We start from the raw sequence: 15,018 nt of genomic DNA, 5'->3' as shown, positions 1-15,018 counted from the left end.
CGGCCCAGCAGGCCTGGCAGTCCCGAGCGGCCGAGCTCCGATCGGCTCATCACCAGCATCGGGAGGAGCTGAGCCGAACCAAGAGAGACTGCGAGAGGGAGATCCGCCGACTGGTAGGACTGATCAGATGCGCGGTGCGTGGCTATGTTCCCAATTTCGTTGTATACCTGCAGTGCAATGACACCTAAGGCATTCTATTCTATTCTATTTCACAAGAAGAAAATGTCCGGTTGCTCGCTTCGCTTTTGTCACAGCAAAGGTGTTCTAGTCGATTCAAGAAAAAAATTGGCCGGTTGCTCTCTTTGTTTTTGTCACAATTCTGGCAAATGAGTTTGCCCGCCTGCCTGAGCGCTCCCCGTTTGTACATCCAGACGGATGAGATCAAGCTGAAAGACAGAGCGGTTAGTGTTTTGGATGAAGCCCTGGGGCCGGCCACGTCCACCGCCTTCAGCTGCAGACTCAGGCTGCCGAGCAGCAGATCGCTGCCCTGAGGGATTCCCAAAGGGCGGGCCTAAACTACCCTGGAAGTGGGGTCAACGCCGCTACTTCATTGCGTAAGCCACCTCATCACACACTTGCAGTACGCATGACTTAGTTCGTTGCTGGAGGAAGGTAGCACAAAAACAGTTTTGAACTTTGAACGAGTGCTTGTGTGTGTGTGTTGCGGGGCGTTTTCAGTCTCAGGAGGATCGGGACACGCGACGGTTTCATCTGAAAATCGCTGAGCTCAGCGCAGTCATCAGGAAACTGGAGGATCGAAACGCCCTGCTTTCTGAAGAGCGCAATGAACTGGTAATTTATTGACGGCACGCTTGAAGGTTTGCGCTACGTTTGATGCGCGCCATCCAGCGAGGCACCCATTGCGCTTGCTTATTAGTTGAGCGGCGCGGCGAGTCGGTTGCCTGGTAGATGTCTTTTATTGGGAGCCAAAGCCACGATTCCGTTCAAACCGATGCAAAAGGAATGGATACGTTCTGGCCCGCGTGTTGTGCGTCTTTCACATCCCGCACTTCATGCTTGCAGCTAAAGCGACTGAGAGAAACAGAAAGCCAGTTTCTGCCACTCCTGTACAAAAACAAACGCCTGAGCAGGAAGAATGAAGAACTCTCGCTGGTGCTGTGCCGCCTTGAAAACAAAGTGCGCTTTGTCACCCAGGAGAACGAGGAGATGGCAAGCTTGGTAAGTCGACGCGGACAACGGCGGCGTGCCAACAGAGTCCACTGCATTTGTGTTCCACAGAGAAGGCCTAGTTCGCTCAATGACCTGGACCGCGGTTGCGGCCAGCAGGACGGTGAAATGGAGTTCCTTCAAGTTGTGGAGCAGCGGCACATCATCGACGACTTGTCCAAGGTCTTCAGGCAGGCGACTCGGTGCACGTACGGCAGCGCCGCGCTCGCTCGCTGTCGCCAGGAAACCTTTTCCGTCCAAAGCTTGGCCGGCGGCCGCCATCCAAAAAATTGGCCCCTTAAATTCCGACCTTTCAAGCAGGAGCATTGTGCGCACGCGTTTGAACACGCTTTAGACTTGTTTTGCCGTTTTCAGCAGCTCAAAGCTCCCGTTTTGTCAGCGCCTTTGCCACTCGCTGTGCGCTGAAAACGACGGACTTGCCCGGCTGCTCAGCCCGTCAACCATGAGCCGCGAGCGCGACGTCATTGTCCGTAGGCAGCTAGTGGCAAAATGCACCCTGTTAGAGTTGCGCTCGCTCCAACTTATTTTGCAAGAACCACACGGGAGACAAGTAAGTTCTTTTGGACACCTGCAGGTGGAGAGTCCATCCGTTGTACGAATGAAGTCTGACTCTCGGCTCCTGCACGAGCATTTTAATTAAGAGAAACAGGGTGGGTGTAAGAGTGGATTGAATAGAGGAAGCCCTTGACCTCTAGTCAAAACATAGCAAGGGGTGTTTTACGACTTTGTGTAGGAAGGGATAAGCGATAGGGATAAATAAGGGATAAATAATATTATTTATTACAGGTTGCAGTCAAAGTCAAAGCAACATAATGATACGATAAAGATAATCTGGAAAACCCTGACACACCCTGTAGTTGTCACTTTTGGAAAAGACGAGCGTCCCTCCAATCATCGCCGGTGACGTGTTTTTCAGGCTCTGGAGACAGGAGCTCATGTCAGAAATGTCATTGTGAGTCGCGTTTGTTTCTGCGCCGGAGCCATTCGTTCCCTTTGCATCCAAAGAATCTCAAAGGCGGATTATTTGTGTCGACAGGAGAGAGATTTGCTGCTACGATACCGACGTCGAGAATCTCTGAGGAGGAACAAAGCGTGAGGTCCTGCAAGGTGAGTCTGTTTGTTTGCGGCTGCTTGGTGTTGCGCAAGATGAAATGGCCTTTTTCTCGCTATCGTTCCTCTCGTCGATTCATCGTGAGGTGTCGCTTCAGTTTGTTCAGAGAGATGTTTGCTTCCGCGCCCGCAGGTCATCGAAACATTTTACGGCTACGACGAAGACGTGTTGGTGGACTCGGACGGATCGTCCTTGTCTTTTCACACCGACAGAACCCCCGACACGGAACCCGAAGAGGTAGCCCGCCATTTCTGCCAGCGTATTGGCACCAAACATTCCTCTTCAGCCTGGAATCGGACTCGTCTTTGCGTCGCGGGTGCTTTGTCGCCGGTCTGACTGATTCTGGTACTAGTGCTGTGTTGCATTGGTGTGTGCATGAAGAGGCGGAGCTTCGCTACCGCCAGCTGACGCAAGAATATCAAGCGCTGCAACGAGCCTACGCTCTGCTAGCCCAGACCAGCGAAGGGGACTACGACGCCGAGAAGGAGATCAAGGTGGCGCCCCTTTCCGCAACCCCCGGCCGGGTCGCAGCCTCCCCGTTCTCACCCAGCCTCGGGTGTTCTCTGGTCTGAAAGGAGGAGGAGGAGCCTCCCTCCTCCTCCTTTCAGACCAGAGAAAAGCTGATGGTAGAAATGGGTCACTATCAAAGCAGAGTAGCAGATCTGGAGTCAGCGCTGAAGCAACAAGGACAGGTAAGCTCATCAATGAGCACACCTTTTTCTCAGACAAAATAGCTACATTCTTCAGTCACTCATTCGTCTGGCATTACTGGACCAACCCCCCCCCCCCCCCCCCCCGAACGTGGCTGGGAAAATGCGGAGAAAAGCAAATGTCATTTTCCAGTCAACCAAAGAATTTGTGGATGAAAATGACACAACATTCCAAAGCTGTCCACGCGTTTGTCTCTTCTAGAATGTCAAGTGGGTGGAGGAGAAGCAGCTGCTGCGTCAGAGCAATCAGCAGTTGGCCGAAAAGGTGACGGAAAGAAAGGCGCTGGGCGGAGTCGCTTGGCGTCACACCCGTCGGGAAGCCCCGCAGATGAGGTCTGACTGTCTTTTCAGGTCAGGCGGATGGAGGCGGAAGAAGCGCGTCTGAAAGAGCACATCCAGGATATCCGAGACCAAAACGAACTGCTTGAGTTCCGCATCCTGGAGCTGGAGGTGGGAAGACTCGCACAAGCGTGTTGAGGCCAGAGATGTGACGGACGGACGGACGGACGGACGGACGGACGGACGGATGCATGCCTCTGCCTTTCAGGAGAGGGAGTGGCGCTCCCCCGTCTTGAAGTTTCTGCAAGTCCGTTTCCCAGACGGCCTCAGCCCTTTGCAGATCTACTGCGAGGCCGAGGGCGTGAGCGTACGTAAGGCGTCCCTCGCAACCCTAACCTTAACCCGAGGTCCCAGAACACCTTACATTGCTCCTTGCGCCTTTCCCCCGGACATCGTCATCAGTGATCTGATGAAGAAGCTGGACATCCTGGGCTATAACGCCGTAAGTGTATGTCGAACTCCTTATGTTCGCACTCCACGAGACTCGGCGGCTCAAATGTGACTTTTGGAAGGCTTTGCGCTGAAAGAAGCTTGTTGACGCTGTGCCTTTGGGCTCTTGCAGAATCTCACCAACGAGGAGCAGGTGGTCGTGATTCACGCCAGGACCCTTCTCACCCTAGCCGAGAAGGTAACGCGCACGTCCACGCACGCTCTCGCATTCTGCTTATGTGACAGCAGCCTTTCCTCAGTGGTTAGAATACATCAAAGTGACCAAGTCAGCACTTCAACAGAAGATGTTGGACATTGAAAGTGAGAAGGTAGACAGACACGCGACATCAGCCAAGGGGAACTCCGGCAATGTGCCCCAACAATTCTGACCTTGAGCTGTGCTAGGATATGTTCTGCAAGCAGAAGGGCTACCTGGATGAAGAGTTGGACTTCAGGAAGTGTTCCATGGACCAGGCTCATAAGGTAAGCCGCCCTCAAATCTCCCGCCGGACCACTGATGGACGAGGATTGCGGCCCAGAGGATCCTGGAGCTGGAGGCCATGTTGTACGAGGCGCTACCGCAGCGGGACTGCCCCGCCACGGACGGCGAAAAAGCCAGCCACGCTGGCGTGAATGACGTGCTGACGGCGGATCAGAGAGAAGAGCTTAGGAGCGCCGTGGACCAATGGAAGCGAGCCCTGATGTGCGAGTTGAGGGAGCGCGACGCTTGCATCCTCCAAGAGAGAATGGATCTGCTGCACAGCGCGCAACAGGTAAGGGCCCAAAGCCAGCCCGGCACTTACTTGCACGCTTACTGGCTTTTGAATGCCACTTTCCATTTGTCCGTCCTAGAGGAACAAAGAGCTGAAAGAATTCATCGAAGCTCAGAAGAGACAAATCAAACAATTGGAGGAGAAGTTTCTGTTTCTCTTTCTATTCTTCTCCTTGGCCTTCATTCTGTGGCCCTAACACCAGCTGGTGAGTGAGCTCCAGCGGCACCGCACTCGACACCTCCGATACACTGCCAGCCGGTCTCAGACGTTGGCAGACGCTCCGATGCCAACGTATACCCCCCGCCACGGTGACAGAGGCACCGCGTCACACCGGCGCTCATCCAATCAGAAGGCAGGAAAAGCAAATTCACATGCAGGGCACTTTTGAACCAGAAGAGAGCGCCACAAAAAACGGTTGTTGCCCCAAACGCGCACTAAAAGTCAGAATAACAAGAGTCCCACTGGCCAGCCGGGGCCACCCGTCCAGCTGTTTCTTCAGGGGGGAAAAAAATTGGAGTCACCGGTGAGTACATTTTGCATTTAGCTCTGCTTTTCTGCTTCTGTCTTCAAGTGTGTGGCATCCTGCGATCAAAGATTCAGCCAACCCCAAAGCGGTTGACCTCAACGTCCCACCACCATGCCTACCAGAGCAGGTGACGTGATGCTTTGGACATCCTTCCGTCTCAGATGCCCAAAAGTACTCTTTGCCACATCTGCGGCAATACGGTGTCTTTTCAAAGGTGCAAATAAATCCAGCGTGGGCGGAACACGCACGTCTTCGGTTTTTCCCGCTTTGTTTGTGTGACAGCTGTTGTGAAAATTTTATACAAATAAAGTTGTATAGTACAGGTTTGGCCAAGCCGCAACTCCCGAACCGCATGCGGCTCTTTTATGTTCATATCAACATTTGTGTGTGTGTGTGTGTGGGGGGGGGGGGGGGGGGGGGGGGGGGTTGTGCGTGTTGGCTTCACTTGAGTTCAATTTGGTATTTTGGTCAAAAGCGCATGTGGTGAAATTCCACAAAGTAGGATGGGCAAACACATTTCTTTAAACTATGAGTGTCAATTGGGCTCTTGAAATGGCAGGGAAAAGATGCACAGCAAAACGAAAATACGTAGATGAACACAGGACGTTTTAATCAGAGTGGGAAAGTTTCTATTTTTTGTTGAACGTGATGGCAAACCATTCTGCCTGATATGTCAGACCTCAGCGCATTTCAAAGATTCAAATCTTCAGCGCCATGCACTTAAGCTCACTCCATGCTAACATTGATCAGGCGTCGAACCCGCAACATCATGCTTAAGAGGTGGCCATGCTAACCAGTGCGCCATTATGTCAACGCATAATAACTGTAAGTCTACTGATCAAAACAGCGGTTACTACATGACGTCGCTACGTCGTGGTCACGTGACGCAGACAAGACGTCAATGGACGTGGGCAGAGTTAACTTGTTTAAAAGGGAGTGGGCAGAAGAAATATTTAATTTATTTAAATCTATTTTGAGTGCACACCATTATGCCAATGCATAACAACTGTAAATCTACTAAACAAAACAGCGGTTGCTATATCGTCTGCCACGTCGTGGTCACGTGACGCGGACGTGACGTCGACGCCTACTTTACATCCCACCGATCACAGGACCCCTCGGCTGCATAACCGTGCCCCCTTCCCAACCAATCGGATTTGCTATACGCGAAAACGACGCCAATGGAAAGAGCTTCCGCCCAAATTTAAATCCGTGGGCGTGGCTCGCAGCAGGAAGTAGGAAAATGGCGGCGATGTTGACAAAGACACAGCGGATGGTAACATACGACTAACAAGAGAAATATTTTTATTTTCTGCTTGCAACTGGACCGTCCAGAGCGTACACGGTAAGTACAACTCATCGTTTTTAAAAAGAAGTACTTTTGTTGCCCTGAAAAGCGAGTGAGCGTGGCGTTTGTGGGGGACGTCGAATTTCGACGATTCTTTCTGGTCAACGGTTGTAAATGATTGTGTTGATTAAAAAAGAAAACTATGTAACTCTACTTTTAACTGCCGTTTCAGATAGATTTGGAATTGCATCACATCCAATTTTGCCTGGGAACAAACAGATTAAATAAATCTTAGTTTTGAATAAGCCACTCCTTCTCAAACAAGTAAACTCTGCCCATTTTGCGCAGTAGATGTTCTGTTAATATCTAGTATTTATACAAAGTCATAATTTAAATTGCTTTCAACCTTCATTCATCGGTTCAACCAACATTACTCGCTCTTATTACCAACTTGTATTGATTTAACTAAGCGTTTAATACTTCCTATCAGGTCTCAAATCGAGATTTGGCAAAATACAATTTCAGCAAATCCAATTTTGCCAGGGAACAAAAATAGATTAAATAAACTAAATAAGTCCTCTTCCCATTAAATAAATCAGAAAAGTCTGTCTTGTAACCAGTCCTCTTCAAACAAGTAAAGTCTGCCCATTTTGTGCCGTAGATTTTGTGTCTATGCCTAGTATTTAAACAAAATCATAATTTAAACGACTTCTTTCCTTCATTCACTTTGGAAATTTGGAATTGCAGCAAATCGAATTTTGCCAGGGAACAAAAATAGATCAATTAAACTAAATACGTTTTCTTCCCATTAAATGAATTAAAAAAGTCTGTCTTGTAACCAGTCCTTTTCAAACAAGTAAAGTCTGCCCATTTTGTGCCGTCGATTTTGTGTTTATGCCTAGTATTTATACAAAATCATAATTTAAAGGACTTCATTCCTTCATTCACTTTGGAAATTTGGAATTGCAGCACATCAAATTTTGCCTGGGAAGAAAAGTAGATTAAATAAATTTAATAAGTCTTACTACTTCCCATTAAATAAATTAAATACGTCTTACTTGTTTCCACTCCTTTTCAAAACAGTAGTTTAAAACGAGGGCCCTTCACTCAATCTTTAACCTCAACCCCGCACGTTGTGTTGTATCTGTGAATCTTGGTTGTGGCCAAATGATAGTTTTCTTTCATTCGTTTAGGTTCCAAGAAAACTTGATGTAACTCTACTTTTAACTGCCGTTTCAGATAAGCGGGTATTACGTCGCAGTCATGTGCCGCGGATATGACGTAATTGCCCGAACCTCCGCCAAAATTCAAATCTGTTGGCGCGATGGCCGTGAGCCGCTGAGCAGCGACGATTATCAACAGAAATATCTTTATTTTCTGCTTGCAACTGGACCGTCTAGAGCGTACACGGTAAGTAACACTCATTGTGTTTAAGGAGATTTACGTTTGTAATAGCAGAAGTGTAGCCGCGTTGCGTTGTACGTGTGAAAATTGGTCGAGGCGAAATGTTAATGTTTAATTTCATTCCTTTAGGTTCCACGGTGTTTGTTGGCTGCAAGTTTTCCACTGCAAGAAGAGGCTCGTATCATTGACCAGGAGCGAGCTACAATGGTGAGTAGCCATAACATTTATGTTAAACACTTCCTATTTCATGTCTAACAGTACTTGATTTAACAAATAACCATAAATAAATACAGTGTGGGCACTGAAGTTAACATATGTGATTATACTGCCTAATCTGTCACAGAGTAGATTGTTGCAAAGTAATATAAGATCCAAAGTTGTAATTCAGAATAGTTTTCAAAAGAAGGCCATTAGAATTATATACAAGTACGATTACCCTTAACATAACAACAAGCTATTAATTAAATCACAAATTCTTCAATTCAAAGATTTGGTAGATTATCAAACAAATAATGTCTAACAGTAATTGATTTAACACATCACGATAAGTAGATTGAGTGTGGGCACTCTCAAGTTAACATATATGATTATACTGCCTAATCTGTTACAGAGTATGTTGTTGCCAAGTAATGTAGAATAGATCCAAAGTAGTAATCCAGAATAGTTTTGAAGAGGCCATTAGAATAATAAACAAATCTGATTACCTTGAACATAATAACAAGCTAAGTGTTTAATATGTCCTATGAAGTCAAAATTGGGCACCATCATGTGGTGAAATTTGGAATTGCATCACATCCAATTTTGCCTGGGAACAAACAGATTAAATAAATCTTAGTTTTGAATAAGCCACTCCTTCTCAAACAAGTAAACTCTGCCCATTTCGCGCAGTAGATGTTCTGTTGATATCTAGTATTTATACAAAGTCATAATTTAAATTGCTTTCAACCTTCATTCATCGGTTCAACCAACATTACTCGCTCTTATTACCAACTTGTATTGATTTAACTAAGCGTTTAATACTTCCTATCAGGTCTCAAGTCAAGATTTGGCAAAATACAATTTCAGCAAATCCAATTTTGCCAGGGAACAAAAATAGATTAAATAAACTAAATAAGTCCTCTTCCCATTAAATAAATCAGAAAAGTCTGTCTTGTAACCAGTCCTCTTCAAACAAGTAAAGTCTGCCCATTTTGTGCCGTAGATTTTGTGTCTATGCCTAGTATTTAAACAAAATCATAATTTAAACGACTTCTTTCCTTCATTCACTTTGGAAATTTGGAATTGCAGCAAATCGAATTTTGCCAGGGAACAAAAATAGATCAATTAAACTAAATACGTTTTCTTCCCATTAAATGAATTAAAAAAGTCTGTCTTGTAACCAGTCCTTTTCAAACAAGTAAAGTCTGCCCATTTTGTGCCGTCGATTTTGTGTTTATGCCTAGTATTTATACAAAATCATAATTTAAAGGACTTCATTCCTTCATTCACTTTGGAAATTTGGAATTGCAGCACATCACATTTTGCCTGGGAAGAAAAGTAGATTAAATAAATTTAATAAGTCTTACTACTTCCCATTAAATAAATTAAATACGTCTTACTTGTTTCCACTCCTTTTCAAAACAGTAGTTTAAAACGAGGGCCCTTCACTCAATCTTTAACCTCAACCCCGCACGTTGTGTTGTATCTGTGAATCTTGGTTGTGGCCAAATGATAGTTTTCTTTCATTCGTTTAGGTTCCAAGAAAACTTGATGTAACTCTACTTTTAACTGCCGTTTCAGATAAGCGGGTATTACGTCGCAGTCATGTGCCGCGGATATGACGTAATTGCCCGAACCTCCGCCAAAATTCAAATCTGTTGGCGCGATGGCCGTGAGCCGCTGAGCAGCGACGATTATCAACAGAAATATCTTTATTTTCTGCTTGCAACTGGACCGTCTAGAGCGTACACGGTAAGTAACACTCATTGTGTTTAAGGAGATTTACGTTTGTAATAGCAGAAGTGTAGCCGCGTTGCGTTGTACGTGTGAAAATTGGTCGAGGCGAAATGTTAATGTTTAATTTCATTCCTTTAGGTTCCACGGTGTTTGTTGGCTGCAAGTTTTCCACTGCAAGAAGAGGCTCGTATCATTGACCAGGAGCGAGCTACAATGGTGAGTAGCCATAACATTTATGTTAAACACTTCCTATTTCATGTCTAACAGTACTTGATTTAACAAATAACCATAAATAAATACAGTGTGGGCACTGAAGTTAACATATGTGATTATACTGCCTAATCTGTCACAGAGTAGATTGTTGCAAAGTAATATAAGATCCAAAGTTGTAATTCAGAATAGTTTTCAAAAGAAGGCCATTAGAATTATATACAAGTACGATTACCCTTAACATAACAACAAGCTATTAATTAAATCACAAATTCTTCAATTCAAAGATTTGGTAGATTATCAGACAAATAATGTCTAACAGTAATTGATTTAACACATCACGATAAGTAGATTGAGTGTGGGCACTCTCAAGTTAACATATATGATTATACTGCCTAAACTGTTACAGAGTATGTTGTTGCCAAGTAATGTAGAATAGATCCAAAGTAGTAATCCAGAATAGTTTTGAAGAGGCCATTAGAATAATAAACAAATCTGATTACCTTGAACATAATAACAAGCTAAGTGTTTAATATGTCCTATGAAGTCAAAATTGGGCACCATCATGTGGTGAAATTTGGAATTGCATCACATCCAATTTTGCCTGGGAACAAACAGATTAAATAAATCTTAGTTTTGAATAAGCCACTCCTTCTCAAACAAGTAAACTCTGCCCATTTCGCGCAGTAGATGTTCTGTTGATATCTAGTATTTATACAAAGTCATAATTTAAATTGCTTTCAACCTTCATTCATCGGTTCAACCAACATTACTCGCTCTTATTACCAACTTGTATTGATTTAACTAAGCGTTTAATACTTCCTATCAGGTCTCAAGTCAAGATTTGGCAAAATACAATTTCAGCAAATCCAATTTTGCCAGGGAACAAAAATAGATTAAATAAACTAAATAAGTCCTCTTCCCATTAAATAAATCAGAAAAGTCTGTCTTGTAACCAGTCCTCTTCAAACAAGTAAAGTCTGCCCATTTTGTGCCGTAGATTTTGTGTCTATGCCTAGTATTTAAACAAAATCATAATTTAAACGACTTCTTTCCTTCATTCACTTTGGAAATTTGGAATTGCAGCAAATCGAATTTTGCCAGGGAACAAAAATAGATCAATTAAACTAAATAAGTTTTCTTCCCATTAAATGAATTAAAAAAGTCTGTCTTGTAACCAGTCCTTTTCAAACAAGTAAAGTCTGCCCATTTTGTGCCGTCGATTTTGTGTTTATGCCTAGTATTTATACAAAATCATAATTTAAAGGACTTCATTCCTTCATTCACTTTGGAAATTTGGAATTGCAGCACATCAAATTTTGCCTGGGAAGAAAAGTAGATTAAATAAATTTAATAAGTCTTACTACTTCCCATTAAATAAATTAAATACGTCTTACTTGTTTCCACTCCTTTTCAAAACAGTAGTTTAAAACGAGGGCCCTTCACTCAATCTTTAACCTCAACCCCGCACGTTGTGTTGTATCTGTGAATCTTGGTTGTGGCCAAATGATAGTTTTCTTTCATTCGTTTAGGTTCCAAGAAAACTTGATGTAACTCTACTTTTAACTGCCGTTTCAGATAAGCGGGTATTACGTCGCAGTCATGTGCCGCGGATATGACGTAATTGCCCGAACCTCCGCCAAAATTCAAATCTGTTGGCGCGATGGCCGTGAGCTGCTGAGCAGCGACGATTATCAACAGAAATATCTTTATTTTCTGCTTGCAACTGGACCGTCTAGAGCGTACACGGTAAGTAACACTCATTGTGTTTAAGGAGATTTACGTTTGTAATAGCAGAAGTGTAGCCGCGTTGCGTTGTACGTGTGAAAATTGGTCGAGGCGAAATGTTAATGTTTAATTTCATTCCTTTAGGTTCCACGGTGTTTGTTGGCTGCAAGTTTTCCACTGCAAGAAGAGGCTCGTATCATTGACCAGGAGCGAGCTACAATGGTGAGTAGCCATAACATTTATGTTAAACACTTCCTATTTCATGTCTAACAGTACTTGATTTAACAAATAACCATAAATAAATACAGTGTGGGCACTGAAGTTAACATATGTGATTATACTGCCTAATCTGTCACAGAGTAGATTGTTGCAAAGTAATATAAGATCCAAAGTTGTAATTCAGAATAGTTTTCAAAAGAAGGCCATTAGAATTATATACAAGTACGATTACCCTTAACATAACAACAAGCTATTAATTAAATCACAAATTCTTCAATTCAAAGATTTGGTAGATTATCAGACAAATAATGTCTAACAGTAATTGATTTAACACATCACGATAAGTAGATTGAGTGTGGGCACTCTCAAGTTAACATATATGATTATACTGCCTAATCTGTTACAGAGTATGTTGTTGCCAAGTAATGTAGAATAGATCCAAAGTAGTAATCCAGAATAGTTTTGAAGAGGCCATTAGAATAATAAACAAATCTGATTACCTTGAACATAATAACAAGCTAAGTGTTTAATATGTCCTATGAAGTCAAAATTGGGCACCATCATGTGGTGAAATTTGGAAATGCATCACATCCAATTTTGCCTGGGAACAAACAGATTAAATAAATCTTAGTTTTGAATAAGCCACTCCTTCTCAAACAAGTAAACTCTGCCCATTTCGCGCAGTAGATGTTCTGTTGATATCTAGTATTTATACAAAGTCATAATTTAAATTGCTTTCAACCTTCATTCATCGGTTCAACCAACATTACTCGCTCTTATTACCAACTTGTATTGATTTAACTAAGCGTTTAATACTTCCTATCAGGTCTCAAGTCAAGATTTGGCAAAATACAATTTCAGCAAATCCAATTTTGCCAGGGAACAAAAATAGATTAAATAAACTAAATAAGTCTTCTTCCCATTAAATAAATCAGAAAAGTCTGTCTTGTAACCAGTCCTCTTCAAACAAGTAAAGTCTGCCCATTTTGTGCCGTAGATTTTGTGTCTATGCCTAGTATTTAAACAAAATCATAATTTAAACGACTTCTTTCCTTCATTCACTTTGGAAATTTGGAATTGCAGCAAATCGAATTTTGCCAGGGAACAAAAATAGATCAATTAAACTAAATAAGTCTTCTTCCCATTAAATAAATTAAAAAAGTCTGTCTTGTAACCAGTCCTTTTCAAACAAGTAAAGTCTGCCCATTTTGTGCCGTCAATTTTGTGTTAATGCCTAGTATTTATACAAAATCATAATTTAAAGGACTTCATTCCTTCATTCACTTTGGAAATTTGGAATTGCAGCACATCAAATTTTGCCTGGGAAGAAAAGTAGATTAAATAAATTTAATAAGTCTTACTAGTTCCCATTAAATAAATTAAATACGTCTTACTTGTTCCCACTCCTTTTCAAAAAAGTAGTTTAAAACGAGGTCCCTTCACTCAACCTTTAACCCTATTTATTCACCTTCTAGGCTAAGTGTTAAAGGCTAAGTGTTAGAGGCTAAAAGCCAGAGGCTAGGCGCCAGAGGCGAGTTTTTGTGGGCTGAAGTTTTAGTGGGGTTAGTGTGAATACAATCCAAAAGAATACAACAGAATACAATACAATAGAATATAATACATAGATTAAATTCAATAGCTCTTACTACTTCCCATTAAATAAATTAAATACGTCTTACTTGTTCCCAATCCTTTTCAAAAAAGTAGTTTAAAACGAGGGCCCTTCACTCAACCTTTAACCTCAACCCCGCACGTCACATTGTGTTGTATCTGTGAATGTCTGTTGTGGCCAAATGATAGTTTTCTTTCATTCGTTTAGGTTCCACGGTGTTTGTTGGCTATGTTTTCCACTGTCAGAAGGATGAAAATACAAAGTACAACGCTTGGACGTGGGCGAAGACGTCACCGGTGAGTCCTTCCTTCCTATTTATTTACCTTCTAGGTGCTAAAGGCTAAGTGTTAGAGGCTAAGTGTTAGAGGCTAAGTGTTAAAGGCAACACAATACGAACAACACAACACAATACGAACAACTCAACACAATATGAACAACACAATATGAAACACACAACACAATACGAACAACACAACACAATACGAACAACACAACACAATACGAACAACACAACACATTACGAACAACACAACACAATACGAAAAACACAACGATACTGCACTGAACAACACGATACCGCAATGAACAACACGATACCGCACTAAACAACACGATACCGCACTGAACAACACCATGCCGCACTGAACACCATGCCACACTGAACAACACCATGCCGCACTGAACAACATTATGCCGCACTGAACAACACCATGCCGCACTGAACAACACCATCCCGCACTGAACAACACCATGCCGCACTGAACAACACCATTCCGCACTGAACAACACCATGCCGCACTGAACAACATTATGCCGCACTGAACAACACCATGCCGCACTGAACAACACCATGCCGCACTGAACAACATTATGCCGCACTGAACAACACCATGCCGCACTGAACAACACCATCCCGCACTGAACAACACCATGCCGCATTGAACAACACCATGCCGCACTGAACAACACCATCCTGCACTGAACAACACCATGCCGCATTGAACAACACCATGCCGCACTGAACAACACCATCCTGCACTGAACAACACCATGCCGCACTGAACAACACCATGCCGCACTGAACAACACCATGCCGCACTGAACAACATTATGCCGCACTGAACAACACCATGCCGCACTGAACAACACCATGCCGCACTGAACAACACCATGCCGCATTGAACAACACCATGCCGCATTGAACAACACCATGCCGCACTGAACAACACCATCCTGCACTGAACAACACCATGCCGCATTGAACAACACCATGCCGCACTGAACAACACCATCCTGCACTGAACAACACCATCCCGCACTGAACAACACCATCCCGCATTGAACAACACCATCCTGCACTGAACAACACCATGCCGCACTGAACAACACCATGCCGCACTGAACAACACCATTCCGCACTGAACAACACCATGCCGCACTGAACAACACCATCCTGCACTGAACAACACCATCCCGCACTGAACAACACCATGCCGCATTGAACAACACCATGCCGCACTGAACAACACCATCCTGCACTGAACAA

Source organism: Syngnathus floridae, unplaced genomic scaffold (assembly GCF_059516105.1).
Source record: "Syngnathus floridae isolate MCC-2025c unplaced genomic scaffold, RoL_Sflo_1.0 HiC_scaffold_25, whole genome shotgun sequence".
Lineage (NCBI taxonomy): Eukaryota > Metazoa > Chordata > Actinopteri > Syngnathiformes > Syngnathidae > Syngnathus > Syngnathus floridae.
The sequence above is the reverse complement of the archived record's forward strand: the minus strand, read 5'-3'. Positions refer to the sequence as shown.